This window comes from Brachycentrus maculatus, unplaced genomic scaffold, assembly GCF_059751285.1.
Source record: "Brachycentrus maculatus isolate JH-2025_06_01 unplaced genomic scaffold, ASM5975128v1 h1tg000359l, whole genome shotgun sequence".
Classification (NCBI taxonomy): domain Eukaryota; kingdom Metazoa; phylum Arthropoda; class Insecta; order Trichoptera; family Brachycentridae; genus Brachycentrus; species Brachycentrus maculatus.
The window spans coordinates 2,778-14,058 of NW_028281108.1; positions in this window are offsets into that span (position 1 = coordinate 2,778).

Consider the following 11,281-nt stretch of genomic DNA (forward strand, 5'->3'; position numbering starts at 1 on the left):
TTTGAAGTTAAAATGTCTAAGTTTCGCCTTTGCGAATGCCAAAAAAGGTTAAATTAAATTATTTACATATGAACGTAAGTAAACACGAAATTTGTCAAAAATCAAACAGAAAATATCGATAAATAAACAGCAAGAAGAAACTCAACAAAACTCTTATCTTGTACGCAAAGAATAAACTAAATAAACTAAATTAAGTAGCGAAAAAAAAAATGAACGAGGAACAAAAAAAAAAACAAAAAAAATTAAATGAATTAAACATACCATTTTACGAAGATATTTTGTCACCTGTAGACGAATAGTAGGAAACTCCGAATCGATGTATGGTAGAAGAAATCTGCTTTCCGCTTTCTACCGGTAGACAGGTGGCGGTAGTGTGCCTGAAATGAACGAGTGAGAAGAATTCATTATTTTTTACTATTGTCGTTGATCGAAAAACATATGATTTTATTGTCTATGGAGGAATCTGCGTGCGTGATTGGAGGACTCGAAGAGGCGAGGGAGAAGGAAAGTAGAAGACTTGTCCTGTAAGGGGAAACGTCAGGGACTTAAAAAAAAAAAAAAAAAAAAAAAAAAAAAAAAAAACCCTATCCATCATTGCTTGATTGCTGTTATTTTTATTCAATTGGCTTGTATCATCGACCGCCCACATTAAAATAGTTTGTATAAAATGCTATTTTATTGAACTAATATATTTAACGTGTCGGCTTGATGATAATATAACGTTGCATTCGTCGTTGGCGAATATTTTTTTTTATCATGCACCCGATGATTGATGCATATACATATCCGTAAACTTATACGCCATCGGATATACGTTATATCCCCATATGTTAGGTACATAAATCAAAATGAAATCATATTACATATAATATGAGTTCATTTTGATTACGTATCATAATACGTAATGGACGACGAACGTGCAAAAAGGTCAAAACAACGTGCAAAATTTACAAACACGCAAAATTTACTTGCCATTTTTAACAATACTTGTTTTGCTCAGGATCGTTTTGCTGCTGACTTCATTTGTGTTTATCGATGTCACTGACAACTCCTTGTGACGCGTTGTTTTGTCGGTGTAAAAGTTTCTGAAATATTAAAAGTTTTTAAAAAAAGTTTCTGAAATATTAAAAGTTTTGTTAATGTATATTATATATTGTATAAAAAAGGAAGAATCGGTTTCTAACACATACATTATTGATCCGTCGTCTCGATATTCGTTGTCATTATTTCCAATCTAATTTGACGTTTCAGAAAACGATAACCTCAAAACTCCCAAAGAAAAATTGTTTCCACAGAAAAATACTTTTCTCGATTATATTATCCTCGCAACTCTGTTCCGTTGTTCCGTGAACACTGTGTTTTCTCTTACGTTTCCTTTTGGAGTGACTGCAGAGTGATTTCAGTCATGTTCGAGATTTTTCTATTCGTCAAATCTCTGAACATTCCACCGTTCCCCATCTTTTATAACCAACATTCTGCTGAGTTCTGCTGAGATAACCATAACGTGACACGTCCACGTCTACGTGTGCAAGTGTGTGTTCATTTTCAATTTCGTGGATTTGCACGTACATGCACGTGTAACTGCACGTGTTAATTCACGTGTACTTGCACGTGTAAATCCACAAGCATAGATACGTGTAATTTCACGTGTAAAACCATGTGTAATTTCACATGTAATTTCAATTGTAATTGCGCACGTGTAATTCACGTGTAAATCCACGAGTTATGACACGTGTAATTGCACGTATTTTTGCACGTGTAATTGCACGTACGTTGCATTTTAATTTAATTTCATGACCTTTGACCTGTGAACTGAGACATTTGAACTTTGACCTTTGCCCTTAAAAATTAATACATTTTTACTTTGTCCTTTGAAATTAGACATTTGAACATTGAACTTAGACATTTGACTTTGAACTTAGACATTTGAACTTTGACTTTTGACCTTTGAACTTTGACCTTTGAACTTAGATATTTGAATTTTGATCTTTGAAATTAGACATTTGAACATTAACTTTTAACCTTTGACCTTTGAACTTAGACATTTTGACTTTGACCTTGATCTTTGAAGTATGACATTTTTAACATTGACCTTTGAACTTTCACCTTTGACCTTTGACCTTTGACCTTTGAAGTGTGACCTTTGATATGAAGAATAAGAAGAAATGAAGATGAAACGGAGATGCAGATGAAGAAAAATATGAAATGATGATGAAGACAGAGATCAAGACGAAGATCAAGACGGCGATGAAGACGGAGATGAAGACGGAGATGGAGACGGAGATGGAGATGAAGATGGAGATGGAAGATGAAATGATGAATTAGATGAAATGATGAATTAGATGAAATGAAGATGAAGACGGAGATGGAGAAGAATATGGAGATGAAAACGGAGATGATGAAAACGAAAATGGAGATGAACACGAAGATGAAGACGGAGATAAAAACGGAGATGAACATGGAGATGAACACGGAGATTTACACGGAGATGGAGATGAACACGGAGATGAAAACGAAGATAAGCACGGAGATAAGATGGAGGCGGATATGAAGACGGAGATGAAGACAAAGATGGAAATGAACACCGAGATGAAGACGGAGATGAATACTGAGATGAAGGCGGAGATGAAACGGAGATGAACACAGAGATGAAAACGGAGATGAACACCGAGATGAGGACGGAGATGGAGATGAAGACGGAAACGGATGAAAACGGAGATGAACACCAAGATGAACACGGAGATGAACACGGAGATGAACACGGAGATGAATACGGAGATGAAAACGAAGATGAACACGGAGATGAACACGGAGATGAACATGGAGATGAACACTGAGGTGAAGACGGATATAAACACGGAGATGAACACTGAGATGAAGACGGAGATGAACACGGAGATGAAAACGGAGATGAATACGGAGATGAAAACGGAGATGAACACGGAGATGAACACGGAGATGAACACTGAGATGAAGACGAAGATGAAGACGGAGATGAACACGGAGATAAACACGGAGATGAAGACGGAGGTGAACACGGAGATGAACACGGAGATGAACACGGAGATAAACACGGAGATGAAGACGGAGGTGAACACGGAGATGAACACGGAGATGAACACGGAGATGAACACTGAGATGAAGACGGAGATGAACACGGAGATGAAAACGGAGATGAACACGGAGATGAAAACGGAGATGAACACGGAGATGAACACGGAGATGAAGACGGAGGTGAACACGGAGATGAACACGGAGATGAACATGGAGATGAACACTGAGGTGAAGACGGATATAAACACGGAGATAAACACTGAGATGAAGACGGAGATGAACACGGAGATGAAAACGGAGATGAATACGGAGATGAAAACGGAGATGAACACGGAGATAAACACGGAGATGAAGACGGAGGTGAACACGGAGATGAACACGGAGATGAACACGGAGATAAACTCGGAGATGAAGACGGAGGTGAACACGGAGATGAGCACGAAGATGAACACGGAGATGAACACGGAGATGAACACGGATATGAAAACGGAGATGAATACGGAGATGAACACGGAGATGAACACCGAGATGAAGACGGATATGAACACGGAGATGACCACTGAGATGAAGACGGAGATGAACACGGAGATGAAAACGGAGATGAACACGGAGATGAACACGGAGATGAACACGGAGATGAACACGGAGATGAAAACGGAGATGAATACGGAGATGAAAACGGAGATGAACACGGAGATGAACACGGAGATGAACACTGAGATGAAGACGAAGATGAAGACGGAGATGAACACGGAGATGAACACGGAGATGAACATGGAGATGAACACTGAGGTGAAGACGGATATAAACACGGAGATGAACACTGAGATGAAGACGGAGATGAACACGGAGATGAAAACGGAGATGAATACGGAGATGAAAACGGAGATGAACACGGAGATGAACACGGAGATGAACACTGAGATGAAGACGAAGATGAAGACGGAGATGAACACGGAGATAAACACGGAGATGAAGACGGAGGTGAACACGGAGATGAACACGGAGATGAACACGGAGATAAACACGGAGATGAAGACGGAGGTGAACACGGAGATGAACACGGAGATGAACACGGAGATGAACACTGAGATGAAGACGGAGATGAACACGAAGATGAAAACGGAGATGAACACGGAGATGAACACGGAGATGAAGACGGAGATGAAAACGGAGATGACGGACATGAACACGGAGATAAACACGGAGATGAAGACGGAGGTGAACACGGAGATGAACACGGAGATGAACACGGAGATAAACACGGAGATGAAGACGGAGGTGAACACGGAGATGAACACGGAGATGAACACGGAGATGAACACTGAGATGAAGACGAAGATGAAGACGGAGATGAACACGGAGATAAACACGGAGATGAAGACGGAGGTGAACACGGAGATGAACACGGAGATGAACACGGAGATAAACACGGAGATGAAGACGGAGGTGAACACGGAGATGAACACGGAGATGAACACGGAGATGAACACTGAGATGAAGACGGAGATGAACACGGAGATGAAAACGGAGATGAACACGGAGATGAACACGGAGATGAAGACGGAGATGAAAACGGAGATGACGGACATGAACACGGAGATTTACATGGAGATGAACACGTAGATGAACACCGAGATGAACATGGAGATGAACACGGAGATGAACACGGAGTCGGAGACGGAGATGAAGACAGAGATGGAAATAGAGATGAAGATGAAGAAGACGATGAAGATGAAGAGGATGATGATGACGCAGATGAAGACGGAGATGAAGTCGGAGATGGAGACGAAGATGAAGACGGAGATGAAGATGGAGATGGAGACGGAGATGAAGTAGTGAGTGAGATGCGATAGTCAAGTACTAGAATATTGTGATCACTTAAAGAGTCATCTTTATTTGATATTACACAAATATTCTCACTATTATTAATATTTTTAATATTATTAGTATTTATTTAATATTACCCTGGGCTGGTCCCTGAACGCAGGAGTGATCACCTTACCTTCATGTAAGTATTGATCAAGATGCAGTGCATAAAGGTAGGTTAGCTAGTTCCTCTTGTGCTAGGCACTTTATACTTCTAAATTCATAATATAAATACAGTCGAACTCGGTTATAACGAGGATGAAAGGACCGACTGATTTTGCTCGTTATAATTGTTCCTCGTTATGTCAGAGAATATGTTTTTTTTAAATACCTATCACATGAAGTTTTTTTATCTGGATTGGTCACATAACACAATATGTCATAATTGAAACAAATTTTATACAATTCACCCATTACACACATGTCATATTTTTCTTTCAATCCAGTTTTCCTATTAGAAATGGAAAATCTTATGCTGCTTGAGTACATACCATTGTAGCAGTTTGATTAAAATTCGTACGATCACAGTTCTCGTATGCTTTTTTTTTTAATCCGTGATGATTTTTTAAATGCATATAAAAATACAATATTTACACTGAGAATGACGAAAACTTTTTAAACACTTCAATTTTAATTTATACCTGTTCACGAGAGACGCTTTTTCTTATTAGTACATTTGTTGATAATTCGAGGGTTTGTTTTTAACAGACCTGCTCTAGAATTGATCTGACATTCCTCACCTCGTTATGTTTACTATGCAATGTCCATAGTAAGCATAGAATATACAAAATATAGAAACTATCGTTATAATCCCCGAAACAAGCATGACGTCCAAAAACTATATAATAAGTTATTTATTGTAACAAAATAGTTCCTTACAGACATGACAAAGCTTACAATTTGCAACATGCAATTCAAAACCCATATGCGTGAAACTTTTTTTTTACCGTCGGTGACAACACCAAATTTACTTAAGAGCTATAAACGTAATCCGATCCCGGCGGCAACGGTCTAATTGACCGGTCGGATTTAAGTAAGTTTTTATTGCTTAAGTTTGAAAATGTTCTAGCATTGGAGTATTTTCAACATAAAAAAAAGACGATATCTATTTGCTCCCTATAGCCGAGAAGTTCCTCGTTATAACCGTGAATAAATGTATGGAGACAATCAGAAACCAAAATGTCAACGAATGTTTCCTCGCTATAACCGTGCTCGTAATAACCGAGTTCGACTGTATAACGATAAAATAAAAAAAAAATGCTCTCTGTTCGGTATTTATTTGGAAAAGACCTGGCAACCTTGCTTACAAGTCACCGCCGACGCTATACCGATCATTGTTGCCATATATACAGATTTATCTGTATTGATACAGATTTTAAGCTGGCGTTACAGATAACAGATTTTACTCTTAGGTAGTACTTTTAGTTTTATAGAGATTTTTGGAATTGGACATAGTATGTATATAATAAAACAGAAGAATGAAAATATGTATAGATTTGATAATAAATACTGAAACGTTTTAAGGATTATTACTATCAAAATAACTATAATGGTCCACGCTACAAACTTAAAATAGAAAGGGATTGGGATTAAAATTAATAAAAATGTGTATGAAAATATGTTTTATACTTTTGGTTATTTCTTTGATTTGGTTGATTCTATACAGATGTCTAGACTGTTTGATTCAGATTTTTTGGTTTGGCATATGGGAACACTGATACCGATCCCTGCGAAGTCGCTGTTGAGCTTATCTATACGGTTTAGTTTTTTGCTTTAAAAAAATTCGCAATATCTCCGAGTCCCAACTATGATAGGAGACTCGTCGGTTGCCGGGAGCCGCAGCCGGGAGGATGTCGGACGGCCAATGCGGCGACGCGATGCGTGTCTGTTCTTGTTCCGATTCGGAACAAGCACGGACAATCATCACCTTCAGAGTTAATTTCTGAATTGCAATGAAGATATTTATTTTTTTACATATTTTTACTACTTTTTTCTTAGTTTTGTGTGTATTAACCTCTTCTTCTAGATACCTAGTTCGATTTGCCGCATAATTTACTAGCGAATTGAAATCGTTTTTACTCGAAACCGGTGATCGAGAAAATTGAAAATTTAGGACATACGGAGAACTGTCAAAATCAGTTATAATAGGTGCATCTGATTTGAACTGAGAAAAAAACTCAATATTCGTTTATATTATTGACTGTAAGCATTGTACTTGTGAATTAAAGGCTACACAATAAAGATAATCATCAAACGTGAAAAATCTAAATTTCATCAGCACACAACGGAATTATGTAGGAGCAAGGAGGATTATTTTCTCGTTATTGCTGGAGTTGCAACCACAGACTAACTAATTTATATAAAGACCGCCAACTGCCTCGATTTTTTATGGCTGGAGCAACTGAATATACAAGAATGACTTGCATGTCACGTAACACGTGCTGATGAAATTTAAAATCTGCGGATAAATGTAAGATTAGCACTTAATGTGAAGTTCTACAGGAACCAACATGGGTGGTATTTTATTCAGTTTTAGATGAATAAGTTGATATCACATATAGATTGGATCAAACGCCGAATAACGAAGTCAGAGATCAGCTAGTGTCCGCATGCCGCGTGCGACATGCGACTGAAATTTCACACATGGAAAATCTTTGTTTCACACCGACAATTTTACAAAAAATCAATTGTTTAAATCAATGTTTAGATCAACACAATAATAATAATAGGAATAAACAATACAAATACATTTTTTTATCAATTAAATTATTATAATCACACAATAATAGACACACATGGGATCTTAAAAATAATTATTTTTAATCAATTTGAATACAATAAATAACAAATGAAAAAAAACTAGGTGATTCATTATTTTAATATCCACATTAAACATTTAAAAGACAAATAATATTACTGTAATGAAAATACAAAGCACATTCTTTTTTAATAAGGTCTACTGTAATGAAAATACAAAGCACATTCTTTTTTAATAAGGGTCCGCCAAATAACTTTTTTTTTTTTAAAACAGGGCGCAAAACATCGAGTGTAGCTTCGGCTGTGTGGCACGTAGCGCCGTCCTGTTGAAACCAAATGTTGCCAATATCCTCCTCTTCAATTTTTGTGAACAAAAATCCGTTCAACATGGCCCGATAACGATCGCCATTGACTGTAACGGCCACTCCTTGCTCATTTTCAAAGAAAAATGGCCCAATTATGCCTCTGGACCAAAATCCGCACCAAACAGTGACTCGTTTTGGGTGTACCGGCTTTTCAATGTATGCGTGCGGGTTTTCTGTGCCCCAAATACGACAATTTTGCTTGTTTACATACCCGCCAAGATCAAAATGAGCTTCATCCGAAAAGATGATTTTTTTGGCAAAATCGGCATCTTCTGTAAGTCGATCGCAGGCCCACTCAGCGAAGCGAAAACGCATTGGATGGTCAGTTGGCTTCAACTCCTGAACCAATTGGACTTTGTATGGCGTCATACCAAGGTCTTTATGCAAAATTCGTCTCAATGATGTCTCCGAAATGTTCAATTGTTGAGAACGACGGTGAATTGATGTTGATGGCGCTTCACGCACACTTTCTGCCACAACATCGATATTCTCGGGTGTACGCACTGTTTTTGGCTTTTCACGCTTTGGTTTATCGATGAGGATGCCAGTTTCTTTCACTTTTTTCACAAGATAACGAACATACGGAGCTGACGGTGCTTCTCTTCTTCCAAAAACCGTACGCAATTTTCGCACACATTCTGCAACATTACCATGATTTTCAAAGTAATGTCGCAATATTTCCCAGCGTTGTTCAAGCGTATACACAACCATATTCGCTCAGCGGAAGGATAAAACTAATTATCTGTCAAATCAGACATGAGCTAAGTGTTACCATTCACGAAATAAGCACTAGTTGAAAAAAAAAACTTTAGATGGCGGACCCTATACAAGTTTTATGAATACAATTTATCAGATGAAAAAATAATTTGACGTGAAAGTTCCTTTCACGATTGAATAAGGAAGCTGATGATTGTGTAATATAAATTTGTCAAAATAAATATTGTTTACAAAACACGACATCCGTGCATGATCCGCGTACACTTCTGAAGGGTAAAAATGACCAAAGCGCAGAAAAACAAGCACTAACGCGTATTAAAAATGCGTGCGAATATAGATCACATAGGCAAACATTTTTGAGGTTATTAAGTTGAATTTCGTATGACACATATTTAGGATTTTGCAAAAACCGTAAATAACATCTATTGAGCTAGGGGAGACCACAGAAAAAAGATAAAACATTGCCTCGATCAAAATCGAAAATACAAGGCACAGCATTGATCTTTTATACTTATTGACATATTTTACCATCTGGTTTCATTAAGGGTTATTTGTACTACTACTACTACTACTACCATCACGCCGTTTCCCCGAAGGGGTAGGCAGAGAGGATGGAACGCCACACTCTTCTGTCCTGACATACACTCCTAGCCTCCTTCACATCCATACATCTAGTCATACATGCCCTCCGATTACGCAGACTTTTGACACCGCCAGATTTTAGGTTCTGATTGATCTGATCGTGCCAAGTCTTTTTCGGTCGTCCACGTTCTGTTTTCCCTCTCACATTCGCCACATATATTTTCTTAGTCATTCTCTCGCTATCCATTCGCTCCACATGTCCATACCACCGCAAAGAGCTCTTTCTAATCTTTTCAATTATTCCTCGTTCAGCCTTACATTCCTTTCTTATATAATCGTTTTTAATTCTGTCATACAATGATTTTCCACACATTCGTCTGAGGGAGCGCATTTCAACAGCATTCACTCTGCTTTCATCCTTCCTTTGCCAGTTCCATGTTTCGCTTCCATACATTAGTGTCGGTACTAGCACGCCGTTGTGAACCGCTAGCTTGGCTTCCATGGACATATTCTTATTCCCAATCACTCTGTTAAAAGCACCATTTATTCTATTCCCTGCATTCACTCTTCTCTCAATATCCTTATCCACTTTTCCATCCCTTGTGAACATGCTTCCTAGATATAAAAATTCTTGCACCTGTTCTAGGGATTCATTGTGTACGATAATCTTGCATTCTGTCAAATCTTTCTCTCTTTCAAACACCATGACCTTTGACTTACCTTCATTCATTGCCAGATCATTTTCCATACATACATCGTACATTCTTGACACTATTAGTTGCAAGTCCTCCGCGCTGCTCGCTAGCAGTACGGCGTCATCCGCATACAGCAAGCAACTAACAGTTATATTCATCATTTTCGCTCCGACTCCCATACTTTCAATCTCTTTCATACAATGGTCCATATAGAGATTAAACAACCATGGTGACATTACACATCCCTGCTTTACGCCTTTGGATATTGCAAACCATGATGTAATGTCCCCATTCACTCTTATACTAGCTGTGCTGCCCTCGTAGAGGGAAGCAACTGCTTGTATAAGTTTATTGTCTACTCCATATTTTTCCAGCACGCTCCATAATTTTATCCTATCAACTTTATCATACGCTTTCTGCAAATCCACGAAAGCACAGAAGAGTTTCTGATTTTTAGCCAAAAACTTTTCCGTCAGCATTCGTAGTGCAAAAATTTGATCTGTGCAACCTCTTCCACTCATAAAAGCACCTTGCACATCCCAAATCCGTTCTTTCGTCACCATTCTAACTTTTTCAATTATAATCTTACTATAGAGTTTACCGACAGAGCTTAGCAGGCTTATCGCCCTATAATTCCCACACTCTGCGCGAGATCCCTTTCCCTTGAATAGAGGCATGATTACTGCCCGTCTCCAATCCAGAGGTGTGTATCCTTCCTCAAGACACAGGTTAAATAGTCTGTGAATCCATGTGAGGGTGGTCAGTCCACCACATTTTACAAACTCTATAGCAATATTATCATACCCTACAGCCTTACCGTTCCGCATTAATTTTAAGGCATTCGTTATTTCTGACATACTTATCTCACATACCATACCCTCACTCACCCTTGCCTCTATGGGTGTCTCGGTGGAGACATTGCCGTTACTTTCATAAATTTCCATAAAGTATTCTTTCCATCTTTCTTTCACTTCACTTTCATTCGTCAATATTTTACCATCATTTGATTTGATAACTTTCATACCTCCATTTTCAGTCTCATTTTTTGCGTTCTTTACCTCTTTCCAGAAAAGCTTAATGTTTTTTTGAAAGTGGGTTGACATTTTCATACCTTCTTCTCTCTTTAGACGATCTTTCCGTTCTTTTACTCCCATTTTTACTTTTCTCTTACATTCTTTATACCGATCTTTCATTATTTTAAAAAGTTCACTCTTAACATCGTTAACTGCTAACATATTTAGC